Source organism: Nicotiana tomentosiformis, chromosome 4, assembly GCF_000390325.3.
Source record: "Nicotiana tomentosiformis chromosome 4, ASM39032v3, whole genome shotgun sequence".
NCBI lineage: Eukaryota > Viridiplantae > Streptophyta > Magnoliopsida > Solanales > Solanaceae > Nicotiana > Nicotiana tomentosiformis.
In genome coordinates, this window is record NC_090815.1 from 45,210,485 (window position 1) to 45,232,632 (window position 22,148).

Below are 22,148 nucleotides of genomic sequence, written 5' to 3' on the forward strand. Positions count from 1 at the left end.
CACCCCGAGGAGGCAGTAGTGCTGGATATGTGGGCCTGCTAGACTGACCCCTCACGAACTGACCCCTGCCCACAGTCAGGGCACCAGTGAACTTTCCAGAATATCGGAACCGCTTATCTCTCGTAGCCTAATCCCGACCACGCTGACGTGCACCCTCGATCCTCTGAGCTATCTCTACAACTAGCTCGTAAGAAGTCCCCATCTCTACCTCTCGGGCCATAGTGGCCTGGCTAGCAGAGTGCAAACCGACAAAAAATATCCGCACCCTCTCTGCATCGGTCGGAAGTATCATAAGTGCATAGTGAGATAACTCAGAGAATCTCGCCTCATAGTCAGTCACTAGCAGCTGGCCCTACTTGAGCTGCTCGAACTAAAATCGCAACTCTTCCCTCTGAGAGGGTGGAATATACCTGTCCAAGAAGAGGCGTGTGAACTGGTCCCAAGTCATGGGAGGAGAACCTGCTGGTCTTCCATGAAGATATGACTGCCACCACCTACGGGCCCTGCCCTCCAGCTGGAAAGTAGTAAAATCCACCCATGAGACTCCAATATCCTCATATTCTGCAGTCTGTCCCTGCACCGGTCAATAAAGTCCTGGGGGTTCTCGTGTCGCTCACCTCCAAAGACAGGAGACTGTAGCATGGTCCATCTGTCCAATAGTCTGTGCGGATCACCGGCCGCAGCTAGTATGGGCTCAGGTATAGCTGCTGCAACTGGCTGAGCTCCGCCCACGGGTAGTGCGCTCGGGGTCTGATGTACGAAAGCTTCTTGCGCTGGAGCCTAAGCGGTAGGGGTCTGTGCTCCCCCTCCTGCCTGAGATATTGCAGGGTTTACTGAAAATAAACCAGCCTGAGTCATAGAATCCATGAACCGTAACATACGGTCCATGACCTCCTGGAATCCCGGTGCGGACATGAAATCCACCGGGGCTAGTCCTGTTGCAGGCACCTCATCCTGCACCTTAATAATGGGACCCTCTACTGGATCCACTGGTGGTATAACTGGTGCAACTCTAGGATTCCCTCGTCCTCTACCATGAACTGGAGCCCTCCCTCGGCATCTAGCAACAGGGGGAGTAGCTCCTCCATGGTCTGGTACATTCGATGTGCGCGTTCTCACCATCTGTGAGAGAATGAGAGAAAAATACTTAGTACTACATCAACTGCATGATAGGAGATGAAGAAAGAGTAGTTTACTCACACCCTATTGCTTCTCGAAGATAAGTACGGATGTCTCTGCACCGATCCGCAAGACTATATTAGGCCTGCTCATAACTTGTGAGACCTACGTGAACCTAGCTCTCTGATACCATGTTGTCACGACCAATATTTCTCATATAGGCCGTGATGGCACCTAACGTCACTGCTAGGCAAGCCTACGATGGATTTATTACATAATTTTTTCTTTTAAACAATTTCCAAGTAACTAAATCCCATTTGTTAAGAAATTTGAGATATATAGAGTCAAGTGATTAAAATGAAAACATCTAAATGCAAGCATAATATATAAATACCCACAAACCATAACGTCTACTAGAGTGTGTGCAAAGATCTCGTGTCACAAGTATATGAGCAACTAGTAAAATATACAAAACTCTAACTACTGTCCTAAATAAGGTAGACAGAATATAAATACAAAGATAGACTCTAGGGGCTGCAGAACGGCTCGTGAAGTAGCTCATCACTAGGCCTCGGGATATCTGGGACGCGCGCCGGTAGGACCGCCAGATGCACCTGCCTCAGATCCTGCACGGTTAGTGCAGAAGTGTAGCGTGAGTACATAAACAACATGTACCCAGTAAATATCAAGTATAACCTCGAAGAAGTAGTGATGAGGGGTCGACATCGACACTTACTATGGGCAACCAATAAAAGTACAGAAGTTCTAAATAGCATGGGTCATGTAATCAAGATAATAACTAAATAACAAGCAGGAAGTAAAGAATTTCTTTCACACATGGTAAGTCCCACATTCATTCCATCATGAATAGTTTTAACCTTTCAAGCCATGAAATGATATCAAATATATAATTAACTCTGAGTGTTAACACACACGATTATGCCGAGGTCGTACGGCCCGATCCATAATAATGTGTACACTGTCGAGGGTTGAGCGAAACGAACCATAGATGCATCTATCTATTGTTGAGTCGTTCGGCCCGCTCCACAAGAAGAGAGGATACTTTATAAGCTCTGACTTAAACGGTATTAAAGGCTAATACAAAATGTGATACAAATTCCATTAAAGGTTTTTCACAATTCCTCTAACAAGTTCCATTATAATTTATGCACTTTAATTATCAAGTAGGATGCAAATATCTCAAATAATTCATGATTTGGGTCCTAAGACTACCCGAACATAAGCATAAGTAGTAGCTACGCACGGACTCTCGTCACCTCATACGTACGTAGCCCCCACAATTAGAAGCAAACATTAATTTCAATCACATATGCGGCAAATTCCCTCTTACAAGGTTAGACAAGAGACTTACCTCGTCTCAAGGCTTATTTTCCGGTCAAAATTCTACTCTAAAGTCCGAACTCGGTGCCAAAACAATCCAAAACTAGCCAAACATTATATAAATTAATCAATACATGTTCAAAAGTTCATATTCAAACTATTTGAGTGATTACCCAACCCCAATTTGAAGGATTCCTAAAATTCACCCCCGGGACCACATGCCCGGATTCCTAAAATTTTCGAAGAAAGTTGTTACACATAACCTCACGAACTCAAATATATAATTTTCACTCAATTCCCTAACCATTTTCGTGGTTAAATCTCATTTTTATCAAAACCTAGGTTTTGCATCTAAACCTATGATTTCACAAATTTTACATGTTAATTCTACCCATAATCTATGTATTAAACTTTTATTGCATAGAAATTATTTACCTCAATTAGCTAGGTGGAAACCCCCCCTCTTTGAAGCTCCAAAGTCACCCAAGTGTGCAATAAATGAACTCAAAATAGCCTAAGTCCCATTTTAAAAGGAACACACTGCCTTCGGCGATTCCGTAACTGCGGTCGCTGGGCCGCATCTGCAGACCAAAGTCCGCTTTTGCGGAAGTGCCTAGGCCGGCTGATTTTACTTCTACCGACGGGAGTCCGCTTCGCACTCTCTTGAATATAAATCTAGGCCAACCTCTCTGAAGAATACGTGGTCACAACCGGAATGAACTGTGCCAACTTGGTCAACCTGTCGACAATGACCCAAACAACATCAAACTTCTGCAATGTCATCTGCTGAAGTAGTCCACCTAGCCTCTGATGCTCTTACTTGACCTGCTGGCAATTTAAACACCTCGCAACATACTCAACTATGTCCTTCTTCATCCAACGCCACCAATAATGCTGCCTCAGGTCACGATACATCTTCGTAGCACCTGGATGAATAGAATACCGAGAACTTTGTGCTTCCTCTAGGATCTTCTCCCTCAAGCCATCAACATTAGGAACACATAGGCGACCATGAAGTCGCAGAATAGTGAAGACTGAGCGACGACGCATGCAAGAACTCGGCTGGGCTCTGAAATATCCAACCTCATAAGTCTGTTAGGCAAGGATTGAATGTCCAAAGCTAGTGGCCTCTCCTCTGCTTAAATGAATGTCAAACTACCCATACTCTCCGCCTTTCTGCTCAAGGCATCTACAACTACATTCGCCTTGCCCGAATGATAAAGGATGGCAATATCATAATCCTTTAGTAACTCAAGCCACCTGCGCTGCATCAAATTGATATCCATCTACTTGAATAAATGTTGTATGCTGTGATGATCGGTGTAAACCTTACAGGACACCCCATAAGGATAATGCCTCCAGATATTAAGAGTGTGAACGATCGCGGCCAACTCCAAATCATGTACAGGGTAATTCTTCTCATGGGGCTTCAACTGACGTGAAGCATATGCAATAACTCGCTGAGGTAGGACGATGCCAACTCTGAACTGCCTCGATCTTCTTGGGATCAACCTTAATACCCTCGCCTGATACAACATGTCCCAAGAATTGCATAGAATCTATCCAGAACTCTCACTTGGAGAACTTAGCATATAGCTTCTGTTCCCGCAAGGTCTAAAGTGCTACTCTCAGATGCTGCTCGTACTCCTCCATACTACGCGAGTAGATCAAAATGTCATCAATGAAGACAATGACAAACGAATCAATATACGGCCTGAACACCCAATTCATTAAATCCATAAAAGTTGCCGGGGAATTAGTCAAGCCAAAGGACATCACTAAAAACACATAATGGCCATATCTAGTCCGGAAAGCCGTCTTCGAGACATCAGAATCCCAAATCTCCAGCTGATGGTACCCCGATCTCAAGTCGATCTTAGAGAACACCTTAGCACCGTGCATATGGTCAAACAAACCATCAATATGCGGCAACGGGTACTTGTTCTTAATGATAAACCTGTTCAACTAACGGTAATCAATACACATCCGCATAGTCCCATCTTTCTTCTTCACAAATAACACTGGTGCACCCCAAGGCGATACACTCGATTTGACGAACATGTTTGCTAGAAACTCCTCAAGCTGCTCCTTCAACTCCTTCAACTCTCTCGGAGCCATGCGGTATGGTGGAATAGATATAGGCTGGATACCTAGAGCCAACTCAATACAGAAATAGATATCCCGATCTAGTGGCGTGCCTGGAGGATCAGAAGGAAACACATCGGAGAACTCCCGGACCATGGGCACTGAATCAATCACCGGAGTCTCTACTGTAGTATCTCGAACATAGGCTAGATACGACAAGAACCCCTTCTCGACCATGTGTCGAGCCTTTAGAAAAGAAATAACCCGACTAGGTGTACTAATAGACGAACCCTTCCACTACAATCTAGGCAACTCTGGCATCACCAAGGTAACAGTCTTGGCGTGGCAATCAAGGATGGCGTGATATGGAGATAACCAATCCATGCCCAAGATGAACTCAAAGTCGGTCATGTCAAGCAACACAAGATTTGCTCTAGTTTCATAACCACAGAATGTAACAATGCATGACCGATAGATCCGATTCACAATAACAGAATCGCTCACTGGCGTGGACACATAAACGGGAGTACCCAAGGACTCATGAGGAACACCTAAGAAATGAGCAAACATAGATCGCACTGGAGCATCCCGAGGAGGCGGCGGTACTGGATATGTGAGCCTGCTAAACTGACCCCTCACGGACTGACCCCTGCCCACAGTCAAGGATCTACTGAACTCTCTAGAATATCGGAACCGCTTATCCCTCATAGCCTGCTCCCGACCACGCAAACATGCAGATGCATCTGCCTTAGATCCTGCACGGTTAGTGCAGAAGTGTAGCGTGAGTACATAAACAACATGTACCCAGTAAGTATTAAGTATAACCTTGAAGAAGTAGTGATGAGGGGTCGACATCGACACTTACTATAGGCAACCAATAAAAGTACAGAAGTGCTAAATAGCATGGGTCATGTAATCAAGATAATAACTAAATAACAAGCAGGGAGTAAAGAATTTCTTTCACACATGGTAAGTCCCACATTCATTCCATCATGAATAGTTTTAACCTTTCAAGCCATGAAATGATATCAAATATATAATTAACTCTGAGTGTTACCACACACGATTATGCCGAGGTCGTACGGCCCGATCCATAATAATGTGTACACTGTCAAGGGTCGAGCGAAACGAACCATAGATGCATCTATCTATTGTTGAGGCGTTCGGCCCGCTCCACAAGAAGAGAGGATACTTCATAAGCTCTGACTTAAACGGTATTAAAGGCTAATACACAATATGATAAAAATTCCATTAAAAGTCTTTCACAATTCCTCTAACAAGTTCCATTATAATTTAGGCACTTTAATTAACAAGTGGGATGCAAACATCTCAAATAATTCATGATTTGGGTCCTAAGACTACCCGAACATAAGCATAAGTAGTATCTATGCACGGATTCTCGTCACCTCGTACGTACGTAGCCCCACAATTAAAAGCAAACATTAATTTAAATCACCTATGGGGCAAATTCTCTCTTACAAGGTTAGACAAGAGACTTACCTCGTCTCAAGGCTCACTTTTCGGTCAAAATTCTGCTCTAAAGTCCCAACTCGTTGCCGAACAATCCAAAACTAGCCAAACATTATATAAATTAATCAATACATGTTCAAAAGTTTATATTCAAACTATTAGAGTAATTAACCAACCCCAATTTTGAAGGATTCCTAAAATTCACCCCCGGGCCTACGTGCCCGGATTTCGGAAATTTTTGAAGAAAGTTGTTACCCATAACCTCACGAACTCAAATATATAATTTTCACTCAATTCCCTAACCATTTTCGTGATTAAATCCCATTTTTATCAAAACCTAGGATTTTCATCGAAACCCATGATTTCATAAATTTTACATGTTAAATCTACCCATAATCTATGTATTAAACTCATATTGCATAAAAATTACTTACCTTAATTAGTTAGGTAGAAAACCCCCTGTTTGAATCTCCAAAGTCGCCCAAGTGTGCAATAAATGAATTCAAAATAGCCTAAGTCCCATTTTAAAAGGACCACACTGCCTGCAGCGATTCCGCACCTACGGTCGCTAGGCTGCATCTGCGGTATCGCTTCTGCGGACCAAGGTTCACTTCTGCAGAAGTGCCTAGGCCAGCTGGTTTCGCTTCTACGGACGGGAGTCCACTTCTGCGGCGAGAGCGGCCACTTCTGCAATCACTGGGCAGCTTGTGCTGCGCCGCTTCTGCGGTCTATGGCTCCCTTCTGTGAGGTTACGCCTGCGGCTAGCCCTCTGCAAGTGTGATTACACCAGAAACCTGGTGCTTCAGCTGCTCTTTCAACTTCGAATGAGTTCCGCACCTCGTCCGATTAACACCTGAGGCCCCCGGGGTCCTTCCCAAATATACCAACAAGTTTGAAATCATAAAATGAACTCGCTCGAACCCTCAGAACTCATAAAACAATATCAAAACTAAGAATCACACCCCAAACCAAATTGAATCAACTTATGAACTTCAAGTTCTTCCAACTTACTACTCGGAATGACACCAAAATTTGCGTGCAAGTCCCAAATTACCATACGAAACTATTCCCAGGCTCGGAATCCCAAACGGACCTCGATAACACCAAAAACTACTCCAAACAAAATTTAAAGAACTTTAAAACCTTCACGGTGCCAACTATAAGTCTTAAGCGTCGAAACGCTCACGGGTCATCTAGAACCTGATCCGAACATACGCCCAAGTCCAAAATCATCATACGAACCTATTTGATTTGTCAAATCCCTGTTTTGAGGTCGTTTACTTAAAATGTTGACCAACGTCAAACTTAGCAATTTAAAGCCAAATTAAGGAACCAACTGTTCTAATTTCAACCCGAACCCTTCCAAGCCCCGAACTAACCATCCCCGCAAGTCATAAAACAATAAAAACACATACGGGGAGTCTTATTTAGGGGAACGGGAATATAGAAGGAAAAATGACCTATCGGGTCATTACAAAGGCCAGCTCCGCATTTGCGACTCAAAGCTCGCTTATGCAAGTCCGCGCCGGCGGCCCATCCCACCGCAAGTGCGATGACACCAGAAATAGCCCAGCATCAGCTATTCCTCTAAGTCCAAAAATGATCCGATAATAATCTGAATCACACCCGAGTCTCCCGGGACCTTAACCAAAAATACTAACAAGACCTAAAATATCATACGAACTTAGTCAAGCCTTCAAATCATATCAAACAACGCTATAAATACAAATTGCGCATCGATTCAAGCCTAATGAACTTTAGAATTGTAAGCTTCTACATCCGATGCTGAAACCTATCAAATCAAGTCCGGTTGACCTCAAATTTTGCACACACGTCATAAATGCCATTATGGACCTGTTCCAACTTCCAGAATCGAAATCCAACCCCGATATCAAAAAGTCCACCCCCGGTCAAACTTTCCAAAATTCACCTAACTTTCCAACTTTCGCCAATTAATGCCGAAATGGCCTACAGACCTCCAAAATAACATTTGGACACGCTCCTAAAACCAAAATCATCCTTCGGAGCTATTTAAACTAACAAAACTCCATTACGGAGTCGTCTCCACACAATTCAAACTACGATCAATTCCTACGACTTAAACTTCCATTTTAGGGACTATGTGTCACATTTCACTCCGAAAAAAAACAAAACCTTTTGGCGAGTCACGTAACCACATAATGAAATAGTGGGAGAAATAAATAGGGGTTCGAGGCTAATACTCTTAAAACGACCGGCCGGGTCGTTACACCACGAAGTCCCGAGAGGTACTTAGCAGCTACTAGTCCGTGATTCGAGGTAGAGTTGCATTCCTTTCGTAGACCCTTGAGTTATTTTCTATTTCATTGTATTGTTTCCTCTCATTACGTAGAGTGTTTTATTTGTTTCAAACTTTGTATTTAGTTGGATTTAGACGCTCATGTACTTATGACACCAAAGGTCTTGGGATAGTTTTGTTATGTCATCGGTTAGTTATTAGATATTTATTAATTTCCTTTTTATATTATCTGTTATGTTGGCTTGCCTGGCATTCGGTGTTAGGCGCCATAACGATCCCGCGATGGGGATTTCGGATCGTGACAAAAATAAATAGGAAAATTGTTCTTGTATGAAGAAAATACAAGGACAGAAAAAACACAAATTGTGGAGTTTTCTTGTTGGAAAGAGAAAGTTTCTTCCTATTTTTTGTGGTCTTTTTTATTGTTTTAAAATATTTTGTGTCTTTGTTTGTAAAAACTATCCAACATATAATAATATTGAAAATAACTTTCTCCATTTGATTTTGAACTCCTAAAAATTAGGAAAGGTTTTTGATTTTATAATTTCATCCAATATAAAATATATTTTTAATGGGTAAAAAAGGCAAATCGCATTTCGCTAAGAGCGTTTGTGCTTTTAGTATAATATAGATTATGTATAAATATACATATGACATACATAAATATACATATAATATACTATATGCATAATCAGTATATATGTTTTGTTTATTTGGGCTACCACCTGTAATTATGAGAATGAAAATAATTATCACAGTTATCACACCATCCACAGGAAAAAAAACAAGAATTGGGAATATATGAGAAACAAAGCTAAATGCAAGAGGTGGTTATTGGTGATAAATGAATCACCTGAACCATTGTGTTGAATCTATGAGCACTGCTTGAGAGCTTTGGCTGGGAGGCAATGACACCAGCAAGAGATGCAGTTCCTAGAGAACGGGAGCCGATTGGTGGATAAGTTAGCGACCAATTATCATCAGTAGCAATTGCAGCAGTGCACTACTCAATCCCCTTTATATTGGCAACCAGTGCTTGCTCAACACAGGGCCTAAAGATTTTCAAGAGAACCGGTGAAAGGGCCAACCCCCGAGCTTCGAGTAAAGAGCAGTGCCCGAGACTTATGTGAACACTTTCAACAACAGGTCTTAAGCATCCTGATGCTGCTGGTGAAGCTATCACATGTCTCTTAATTACACGAGCAAATTTCTCTTAAGCATCCTGATGCTGCAAATTTCTCGTTACTAGCTCAGACGAATAACAAGGTTCATCATTAAATAAGGTCAAGGAATCACTTGTGGCCTATGCAATGGTCGAGAATACAAGCTGTGAAAGAGTAGCACTATATGCTACTGCATGTGAAGTACCTGAAGGCCGAAGACCCTGCATATTACCTTGTAATTTCTGCATATTACACTGATCAAGGTATACCTGAAGTCAGTGTCTGTTTACTACGAGAATCCTTTGCCATATGTTCACCTTCATCCAGCACATCCAAAGCTTTATCCACTCTCCTCTCAGCAAGAAACACTTCCAGCCTCTCTATAAATTGTCCTAACCAACTCTCAAAATTGGCGGCATATCTGTCACCAAAATTAGAACTATCATCTTGTGTCAAACCCTCGGATCTAGACAGAGAATCAACATTAATTCCTTCAGCTAAACGAATGAACAATTGCAGCTCGAGTAGATAGGAGATTTCTCAAGGCAATAAGTTGTCCTGCAAGTGATGCACCAACAACCTAGATACATTACAAAAGGATGATAGTGGTTGTTTCAGCAGCAGATGAATATTTTACTAGTAACTATAGTTCATTAAGTAGTCACTAAAATAACAACAACAACAAATCCAGTGCAATCTCACAAAGTGGGATCTGGTGAGGGTAGTGTGTACACAGACCTTATCCCTACCTTGTGAAGGTAGAGAGGAAGTAGTCACTAAAATGGAAACTGAAAAAACAAATTTTCAACCAAGCATATGAGTAATCGTAGCTTAACTTTTCAACAAAAGCATGTCAACAGATTTCATACTCATAAGCAATAGACTAATCACATCACTGAAACTTCAACTATTGCAAATTCTAATTTCCTATAATTCCATCTCCCTGTCATATTTAACAAGAACAGACCGATGGCTTACGTGTCTGATAACATGAAAAATAAATAATAGACATTGAAAACTTGTATCTTTGGACCCCAAGAAAAGCAAACTTAAGAAGGCAATGCACTTTGTGAGGGGAAATAAAAGTTAATCCAAATGTACACAATCCACTGTTCAGTAAGATATGGATGAAAAGAAAGAAAAAAGCTTTTTTTTTTTCAGTGAAGCTTAAATCTTATCTTTATGTGCATTATTTTTATTTAAAACAGCCAGCCAACCAGGGGAAGGATTTCAAGTCCGAGTAGAAAGCTAATACTTTATGAGAAGCCTCTATAAAGCCTATATCGCGAGGAGCTAGATAGAGAGAAAATAGTTCCTCTTCCTAATGGTAGCCTCTATTCCTTGATTACTCCGCAAGTTAAAAAAAGGGCTTCTAATGCTTTTTGAAGCCAATTAAGGGCATAAACGAGCTTGGCCCCTTTTTGGCAATGGTCTTTCCAAGCAAGACGCACTTCTTATCGGCTTTCATCTTAATTAAGTAGAGATAGAAGAAATTATGTATAAGGAGTTCAATGAAAATTTTTTGGTGCATCTATTAAGTACATCTACAAGAGGATGAAACTATTATGAGGGCTCGAACCCCAGAAGAAATTCATACCACATAGTTGGTATGAATAAATGTGCATGAGTATGCATGGGCATATAATAATGCAGAGAGGTTAATTAATTACTTTTTCGCTCATGTGACACCATCGATTGGTATCATAGGAATCAAGATCAAAATGAACCTTTAAAGACTTTGAGCTTATCACTAAGTTATAGATCTTTCTCCTCAAAATCTATTGAATCTCCTATGCTTGACGAGAATGAACCTCCATCCATCTTTGTCTCCCTCTCTCTATATTTTTTTGCGAATCGCACACATGCAAAAGAAAAGAAAATAAAAAGCGAGATCAACACATGATTAATTTAGAAGGTTGACTTATCACCAATCACGGTGGACTCGCTCCTAATTACCTTCTCTTGGCCATTTTCTTTTTGTTTTAACAGGGAAAGACATATTTTTACTCTTTCTTTATCCAAATCATAATCATAATATTTGATTTTTACCCAGCCATATATTATAGACTTATTTACTATCACTAAAGAGGTTTTAAATTATATAAATTTACCAATTATATATAAATTAGTAATAAATAAGAACCCTTCCCTTACTATTAGGGCTTTTAATTGGTAAACGAATCACATCCCTCTTTCTTCGCCTCTCTTTCTCTGCTCTCTCCTCTTCATCTCTCTCTCTCTCTCTCTGTTATTTCCAACGTTGTTATTCTCAAGCCAGTGGGTTTTACCCTTATTCTCACTCATAAAAAATCATATTTGATAGCGTGAGAGCTTTACTTTCTTGTGTTCAAGTAGTTTGTATTCTCTCGATGAACCAGTTCGTATTTAAATATTCATTTATTTGAGCTGCTAAGTAGCTTCTTTCACCCTCTTTATTTTTTTTACAGGTGTCATTATATCCTGCCGCTTTTTTCATGGTGAAATTGATGCTGAAGGAATGAGTTTTATCTTATACTTTAAGCTTTCCGAAAGTTATGCTAAGGAACTTCCTTCTCATTTTCAAGATAACATCAGAGTAAGTTCTAGTTACCATGTCGGTCCCTTGTTTCTCTTGCCTTTCTTTAGTTGTATATTTCTCCTTTTATTGCTTAATTGTTTAATCATTTCTTCTACATATTTGTCTTTTTTTTATTTCAACTTGTTCCAGAGTTCTATCTCTTGTAACGTTCATTTCTCTGTTGGTATATGTAATGACCCGACTGGTCGTTTTGAGAGTCTTAGCCCCGAACCCTTATTTATTACCCCCTCTATTTTATTTTATGGTTACGTGACTTGCTGGGGGATTTGTTTTTAGTTTTGGAGTGAAATGGGACACATAGTCCCTAAATTGGGAGTTAAGTTCTAGGAATTGACCGTAGTTCGAATTGTGTGAAGACGACTCCAGAATGGAGTTTCGACGGTTCCAATAGCTCCGTAGGGTAATTTTGGTCTTAGAATTGTGTTCGGATGTTGAATTGGAGGTCCGTTGGTCATTTTAGCGTCAATTGGCGAAAGTTGGAAAATTGGATAATTTTTGGGAAGTTGACCGGGAGTGGAATTTTTTATATCGGGGTCGTTTTACGATTTCAGAAGTTAGAGTAGGTCTGTAATGTCAATTATGAGTTGTGTGCAAAATTTGAGGTCAACCGGACTTGATTTGATAGGTTTCAGCATCAGATGTAGAAGTTTAATGTTTTGAAGTTATTAGGCTTCAATCGATGTGCAATTCATGCTTTTATCATTGTTTGATATGATTTAAGGTCTCAACTAAATTTGTATGATATTTTAAGACTGGTTGGTATATTTGGTCGAGGTCCCGGGGGCCTCGGGTGATTTCCGGATGGTTAACGGATCAATTTGGACTTATGAGAATGGCTTAAGTGCACTAGTGCTGGTGTAATTGCACCTGCGCAAGATTGACAGCTGGTGCGAGCTCGTAGAAGCGAGCATTTGGGCGCATATGCGGGGCTAGAGAAAATGGCATGTGGTCGGAGGTGCAGTGTGAAGGCCGCAGAAGCGGAGTCGCTTCACTGGAAGAGTGACCGCAGAAGAGGAGTTGAGCAAGGAAGCTGGGACCATAGAAGCGTCTTGGAGGCTCGCAGAAGCGAGTCTGTAGAAGTGAGTCCACAGAAGCGGAGTGAGGGGACACGGGAGCAGAAGAATCCACAGATGCGGGTGAGTGGTCGCTTCTGTGACGCCGCATAAGCGGTTAAGCTTTCGCAGAAGCGGAAGTGCTGGCAGAATACTTAAATACAAGGGTTCACGATTTTGCTTCATTTTAAACATTTTGAGCTCGGGCCTTGGTGATTGTTTAGAGAATTTTCGAGGGATTTCTTGGGGTAAGTCTCTTGTACTCATTTTTTATCAATAATCTTGTTGCTATTTTTGATCAATTTCGCCCTAGAGAGGGAGGTCAGGCCAGATATTATGCCCTTCCTGCTAGGACGGAGGCAGTTGTATCTGATTCTGTCATCACAAGTATTGTTGTAGTCTGGCATAGAGATGCATCAGCCTTATTTGATCCATGTTCCACTTATTCCTATGTGTCATCTTATTTTGCTTCGTATTTGGGTGTATTCCATGATTCTCTGAGCTAACATGTCTATGTGTCTACACAGGTGGGTGATTCTATTGTTGTTGACCGTGTGTATCGGTTGTGTTTGATTGTTCTTAGTGATTTATTGACCATAGACAATTTATTATTGCTCAGTATGGTGGCTTTTGATGTTATTTTGGGCATGGACTGGTTGTCGCCCTATCACACTATCCTTGATTGCCACGCCAAGATGGTGACGTTAGCTATGCCAGGTCTACCGTGGCTAGAGTAAAGAGGTACCTTAGATCATGTTCCTAGCAGGGTTGTCTTATTTCTTAAGGCTCGGCGAATGGTTGAGAAGGGGTGTGATGTGTATCTGGCATATGTGAGGGATGTTAGTGCTGATACTCTTACCGTCGAGTTAGTTCCGGTAGTGAGGGACTATCCAGATATATTTCCGACGGATCTTTCGGGCATGCCGCCCGACAGAGATATCGACTTTGGCATTGATTTGTTACCGGGCACGCAACCTATTTATATCCCACCTTATCGTATGGCAGTAGAGTTGAAAGAATTAAAGGAACAGTTGCAAGAGTTGCTTAATAAGGGCTTTATTCGGCCCACTGTGTTGCCTTGCGGTGCTCCTGTCTTGTTTGTAAAGAAGAAGGATGGTTCTATGTGAATGTGTATTGATTATCGCCGGCTGAACAATGTTGCAGTGAAGAACAAGTATCCATTGCCCCGTATTGATGACCTATTTGATCAGCTTAAATGTGCCAGAGTTTTTTCTAAGATCGACTTGCGTTCAGGCTATCATCAGTTGAAGATTCGAGAGCCAGATATCCCGAAGACTGCTTTCAGGACTCGGTATGGTCATTACGAGTTCCTTGTGATGTCTTTTGGGCTGACCAACGCCCCGGCAACATTCATGCACTTGATGAACAGTGTATTTTATCCCTATCTTGACTCTTTCATCATTGTGTTTATTGACGACATTCTGGTGTACTCCCGGAGTCGGGAGGATCATGAACAGCACACGAGGACTGTGCTTTAGACCTTGAGGGAAAAGAAGTTATATGCAAAATTTTCGAAGTGTGAGTTCTGGCTAGATTCAGTGGCATTTTTGGGTCATGTGGTATAGAGTGAGGGGATCAAGGTATATCCGAAGAAGATTGAAGCAGTGCAGAGTTGGCCTAGACCATCCTCAGCTACAGAGATCCGAAGTTTTCTTGGCTTGGCGGGGTATTACCGTCGATTTGTAGAGGGTTTCTCGTCTGTTGCAGCACCTATGACCAGATTGACCCAGAAGATTGCTCCATTCAGGTGGACCGAGGAGTGTGAGGAGATCTTTTAAAAGCTCAAGACTGCTTTGACTACAGCCCCAGCATTGGTGTTGCCTACTAGTTCGGGGCCTTATATGGTGTATTGTGACACGTCGGGCATTAGTCTCGGCGCAGTGTTGATGCAGGATGGTAGGGTGATTGCCTTTGCGTCTAGACAGCTGAAGGTGCATGAGAAGAATTATCCGGTCCACGACTTCGAGTTAGCATCTATTGTTCATGCCTTGAAGATATGGCGGCACTATTTTTATGGTGTCCCTTGTGAGGTCTTCACCAATCATCGGAGTCTACATTATTTATTTAAACAGAAGGATCTTAACTTGTGGCAGCGAAGATGGTTGGAGCTGCTTAAGGATTATGATATCATCATTCTCTATCATCCCAGGAAGGCCAATGTGGTGGCCAATGCCTTGAGTCGCAAGGCGGAGATTTTGGGCAGTTTAGCATATCTACCGGTAGCAGAGAGGACTTTAGCCTTGGATGTTCAGGCCTTGGCCAACCAGTTTATCAGATTGGATATTTCCGAGCCGAGCAGAATATTGGCTTGCTTGGTTTCTCGATCTTCTCTTTATGATCATATCAGAGAGCGTCAGTATGATGACCCCCATTTTCTTGTCCTTAAAGACACGGTTCAGCACAACGATGCCAAGGAGATCACCATTGGAGATGACGGTGTATTACAGATGCAGGGCATGCTATGTGTGCCCAATGTAGATGGATTACGTGAGTTGATTCTCCAGGAGGATCACAGTTTGCGGTACTCCATTTATCCAGGTGCCGTGAAGATGTATCAGGACTTGAGGTAGCACTATTAGTGGAGGCAGATGAAGAAGTACATAGTGGAATATGTAGCCCGGTGCCTAAATTGTTAATAGGAGAAGTATTAGCATCAACGACCGAGTGGATTGCTTCAGAAGTTAGAGATTCCATAGTGAAAATGGGAGCGAATCACTATGGATTTCGTTGGGCTCCCACGGACTCAGAGGGAGTTTGATACAGTTTGGGTAATTATGGATAGATTGACCAAGTCAGCTCATTTTATTCCTGTGGTTACTACTTACTCTTCGGAGTAGTTGGCTCAGGTTTACTTTCGCGAGATTGTCAGGCTTCATGGCCTACCAGTATCTATCATCTATGATCGGGGTACGTAGTTTACATTGCGATTCTGGAGAGCCGTATAGTATGAGTTGGGTACTCGGGTGGAGTTGAATACAACATTTCACCCTCAGACGGACGGACAATCTGAGCGCACTATTCAGATATGGGGGGGCTTGGTATCAGTTCTTGCCACTGACGGAGTTTGCCTACAACAACAATTATCAATCGAGCATTCAGATGGCACCGTATGAGGCTTTGTATGGTAGGCGGTGTCGGTCTCCAGTGAGTTTCTTCGAGCCGGGCGAGGCTAGGCTATTGGGTACAGACTTGGTTCAGGATGCTTTGGAAAATGTTAAATTGATTCAGGATCGACTCAGTACAGTCCAGTCCAGACAAAAGAGTTATGCGTATCGGAAGGCTCGCGACGTTGCTATTATGGTTGGGGAGTGGGTCTTGCTCCGAGTTTCGCCCATGAAGGGTATTATGAGGTTCGGAAAGAAGGTAAAGTTGATCCCTAGGTATATTGGGCCTTTTGAGATTCTTGAGAGGGTTGGAGAGGTGGCTTACAGACTTGCACTACCACCTAGTCTCACTGCAGTTCATCCAATGTTCCATGTTTCCATGCTCAGGAAGTATCACAACGATCCGTCTCATGTGTTAGACTTCAGCTCAGTCCACTTGGACATGGATCTATCCTATGTTGAGGAGCCGGTGGCCATCTTGGACAGACATGTCCGAAAGTTGAGGTCAAAGAGCATCGCATCAATGGAGGTGCAGTAGAGGGGTCATCGGGTAGAGGAAGCGACTTGGGAGACCGAGAATGATATGCGCAATCGTTATCCTCATCTTTTAACCACTTCAGCTATGTCTCTATACTCGTTCGAGGACGAATGTTTGTTTTAGGGGGGGGGGGTGTAATGACCCAGCTGGTCGTTTTGAGAGTATTAGCCCCGAACCCCTATTTATTGCTCCCTCTATTACATTTTGTGGGTATGTGACTTGCCGGGGGATTTGTTTTTGGTTTTGGAGTGAAATGGGATAGATAGTCCCTAAATTTGGAGTTTAAGTTCTAGGAATTGACCGTAGTTTGAATTGTGTAAAAACGACTCCGGAATGGGGTTCTGAAGGTTCCAATAGCTCTGTAGGGTGATTTTGGACATAAGAGCGTGTTCGGGTGTTAAATTGGAGGTCCGTAGGTCATTTTAGCGTCAATTGGTGAAATTTGGAAAATTGGATAATTTTAGGGAAGTTGATCGGGAGAGAACTTTTTGATATCCGGGTCGGTTTCTGATTCTGGAAGTTGGAGTAGGTCCATAATATCAATTATGAGTTGTGTGCAAAATTCAAGGTCATTCGGACTTGATTTGATAGGTTTTAGCATCAGATGTAGAAGTTTGAAGTTTTAAAGTTTATTAGGCTTGAATCGATGCACAATTCGTGTTTTTAGCGTTGTTTGTTGTGATTTAAAGGCTCAACTAAGTTCGTATGATATTTTAGGACTAGTTGGTATATTTGGTCGAGGTCCCGAGGGCTTCAGGTGATTTCCGGATGGTTAATAGATCAATTTGGACTTGTGAAAATGGTTGAAGTGCACCAGTTCTTGTGTAATCGCACCTGCGTAACTTTGACCGCAGGTGCGAGCTCGCAGAGGCGAGCATTTGTGCGCAAATGTGGGGCTAGAGGAAATGGCCTATGGTCGCATGTGCGGTGTGAAGGCCGCAGAAGTGGAGTTGGGCATGGAAGCTGGGACCGCAGAAGCGTCTTGTAAGCTCACTGAAACGAGTCCGCAGAGGCGGAGTGAGGGGACGAAGGAGCGGAAGAAGCCACAGATGCGAGTGAGTGGTCTCTTCTGCGACGCCGCAGAAGCGGAAGTACTGGCAGAACACTTAAATACAAGGGTTCGCGATTTTGCTTCATTTTAAACATTTTGAGCTCGGGTCTTGGCGATTTTTGAGATCATCTTTGAGGGATTTCTTGGGGTAAGTCTCTTGTACTCATTTTTTATCAATAATCTTGTTTCCCCATTGATTTTCCCACCTAGTTTGTGTGTATTTAAGGTGGAATTTGGGAGTTTGAGGCTAGGGATTTGGAGAGTTTAATTTGGGGATTTGAGTGGCGACTTGGTGTCGGATTTTAGTAAAATTTGTATGGTTGGACTCATGGTTGAATGGGTGTTCATATTTTTTGACTTTTACCGATCCCGAGACATGGGCCCGGGTCGACCTTTTGGGCCGAGTTTTCAATTTTTTGCTAAAGTCGTAGTTTCATTATTTAAATTAGTTTCTTGTAAATATATTTATAGTATATGATTGTTTTGGCTAGATTTGACCCGATCGGAGTCGGAATGTCAAGGGAAAGGCATTCTTATCGATTGATTGAGTGATATTTGAGGTAAGTGACTTGTCTAATCTTGTGTGAGGGAACCTCACCTTAGGATTTGGTATTGTTGTAACAATTTGTGATATGTTAGCATCGTGTACGCAAGGTGACGAGTGCGTACACATGCTAAATGTGGAATTTCCGGTACTTGCTGAGTAGTCTTCTTTTTAATTCCTTAACTGAGTTGCCTTAGCATGTGTAGTTGTCATGTTTAGCCTAGTATCGCATGGCTACGTGTCTTAACTTTTACTTGAAATTTGTGCAACATACTTGGTGTAAATTCGTTATTCCATAGGTTATGAGTTTGCATATTTACTTTTGGGACTACGAAGTGGTACCTCGGGAGACCCCCCCTGTTGTGTATTTACTTTTGGGACTACGAGATGGTACCTCGGGAGATCCCCCTGTTGCATATTTACTTTTGGGACTACAAGGCAGTACCTCTGGAGATCCCCCTGTTGCATATTTACTTTTGGGACTACGAGGCGGTACCTCGGGAGATCCCTCTGTTGTGTATTTATATTTGGGACTACGAGGCGATCCCTCGGGAGCGCCCCTGTTGTTTACCTCTATTTGTGGTGTTGTTACCTTTCTCAAAATTTCTTGTTGTTCATTTCTTAGTCATTTCATTATATTATTACATTTTCTGCCTCATTTCCTTTTATTCTAGTAGGGCCTTGACCTGACCTCGTCACTACTCTACTGAGGTTAGGCTTGGCACTTACTGGGTACCGTTGTGGTGTACTCATACTACACTTCTGCACATCTTTTTGTGCAGATCGAGGTTCTTCCTACCAGGCCAGATACTAGTGAGTTGGACCGTACGTGGAGACTTCAAGGTATATCTTCCAGCGTCAGCAGACCTCGGAGTCCCATCTATCCTTATTATGTTATTTTCCTTATTCTCTTTAGACTCTGATGTATAGAGACACTTAGTATTTTCTCTTAGAAGCTTGTGACTTATTTCTACCGAATTTTGGGAGTTGTAATTATTTAAAACGCAGTTTCTATTATATATCATGTGTTGAGATTTGAGTTCAGTTTTATATTCAGTTATTCCGCAAATTGTTAGGCTTACCTAGTCTTAGAGACTAGGTGTCATCATGACATCATACAGAGGTAAATTGGAGTCGTGACATTATCCTTTTTCACATTCTGGTACTTTCTCTATGTACGCATCCTCTTGTGGTATTGAGTCATCCGGTTTCCTCGCCGTTATTCCATTTGTTTTTCAAATTCTTTGTTTGTCAATAAACCATCATATTCAGTTTTTACTGAACATTCTTTTTTCCTATTTAACATATTTTTGTCACGATCCAAAATCCGCATGTCATGATGGCGCCTATCTCAACACTAGGCAAGGCGACAACCTCAATAAGCCACAATTTATTTTAAGTTTGAAAACATAATATATAAATTTTATAGAAAATTCCACATAAACTAATATAAAATACACTCCCAAAACTCGGTGTCACTGAGTACATGAGCATCTAAATGATAACATAGTCTTACTAATACCAACACCATCTGGAAATGTAGAACATTACAAATAATCAAAAGGAAAGAGAGTCAGGGCATGCTGACGTCAAGCAGCTACCTCGATAGTCTCCAACAGATAATCTCCCAAAACTAGCAACCGCCGTGCCCGGAAGTACCTGTATCTGCACACGAAGTGCAGAGTGTAGTATGAGTACAACCGACCCCATGTACTTAATAAGTAACAAGACTAACCTTTGAGCTGAAAGTAGTGACGAGCTCCACAGGTACAGTCCAATATAGAAATAACAGTACAGAAACCTAGGCATACTTTCAAGTTCAACAGTTAAACTCAGTACAAATTAAATAGATAAATTCTGAATAATATGAGAAATGTGACATCTCTATATCTACATGCCAATGTACATGCTATATGTGATGCACCTCTGTGGAAAATCTCGTACACTCACAATCTCAAAATACACAATCACTCAGTACTGTATATGGCCAATCCAGCCCGGGGAAGATCCATCCCGTATATATACACATCAACTGATAATCAGTCAATCAGTATTGTATAAGGCCAATCCAGCCTAGGGGAATATCCATCCCCATATATAAATGATTCACACAAGATCCATGTCCAGGGAAGATCCATCCCTCAATATAAATGAACTGCGCTCAGTGTGGGGGTGTAGACTCCGGAGGGGCTCCTTCAGCCCAAGCACTATAATAGCCAGATACAGGCATAAATAAATAAAATATGTTGCGGCGTGCAACCCGATCCCATATAATATCACTCAAAATCTCAAGTCTCTGGGGCTCTCAATGACATGAATATCAACCCGACATGATGATATGATGTATCAGTGAATGACAACAGATACTGAGATACGATATGCAGATGATGAATGTAACCGAGTACACAATTACAATTCCAAAAAATAAATCAATAGCAATACGACCCTATAGGTCCCAAAATATCGGCATGTAGCCTAAACATGATCTTTAACATGAGTCTCAACTCAATTTCCTCTAACACGTGGAGGATATGCGGATAATGACATGATTCTCTAATTATACAACTCCACAGAATTTATTTAAGTCACAATTTCTATGGTGCACGCCCACACGCCCGTCACCTAGCATGTGCGTCACCTCCATACAATTTACATAATACAAAATTCAGGAATAAATACCCTCAGAACCAAATGTAGAAGTGTAACTTACATCAAACCGTGCAAGTTCTTTATTCCAATATGCCTTTGCCTCGCGAATCGGCTTCTGAACGCCTCGAATCCAGTCACAATTAATTTGATATAGTCAACACCAATTATAGGAATCAATTCCATATGAAAATACTAATTTTCCAAAAAAATCCAAAATTTAACTAAAAATTCATCAGTGGGGCCCACATCTCCGAACCCGACAAAAGTTACAAAATATGAACGCTCATTCAACCACGAGTCCAACCATACCAAATTTATCAAATTCCGACATCAACTCGACCTTCAAATCCTCAAATCTTATTTTTAAATCCCTAGGTCCAAATTTTTGAGTTACACCTCAAAAACACGTAATCTAATCGAAATAATCGATGATAATTCAATATTATTTACTAACAATGATCATAAGTGACTTACCTTAAGTTTTCCCATGAATTCTCGCTCAAATATCGCCTCAACCCGTGTAGGAAATGTCCAAAAATGGCAAAAGCTTGGAACCCTCTGTTTTTGTACACTATCCAGAGGTTCCGCACATGCGACTCACTTAGCCGCTTCTTCGGTTTTCCATGGCCTTTACTTCCTCCGTTTCCGCGTCCTTGGAGCCGCTTCTGCGGGTTCGCTTCTACGAGACCCAGTCTGCTTCTGCGGACTTTGCACTTCTGTGGTTCCCCGTCCATATCTGCGATCACGCAGGTGCGGAAATTCCCTCGCACCTACAACCACTGCCTCACCAGCCCTTATCCGCTTCTGCAACCGCATTGTCGCTTCTGCGGTTGCGCACCTGCGATTAATTCCATCGCATGTGAGATTGCACCAGAACTGGAAAAATTTGTAGAATTGTTCTAGTCCAAATTTCAATCCGTTAACCATCCGGAGCTCACCCGAGGCCCTCGGGACCTCAACCAAATATACCAACAAGTCCTAAAATATTATAGGAACTTAGTCGAAGCCTCAAATCATATCACACAACACTAAAACCACGAATCGCACCCCAATTCAAGCCTAATGAAAACTAACAAATTCCAACCTCTACATTCGATGTCGAAACCTATCAATTCAAGTCTGATTGACCTCAAATTTTGCACACAAGTCATAAAT

At 41.9% G+C, this 22,148-nt stretch overlaps 1 pseudogene; it reads right to left on the minus strand.

Annotated features, from left to right (window-relative positions):
• Positions 1-11,455, minus strand: part of LOC104113061 (exocyst complex component EXO84A-like) — a 29,928-nt pseudogene extending 18,473 nt beyond the window's left edge.
• Between the last annotated feature and the right edge of the window lie 10,693 nt (positions 11,456-22,148).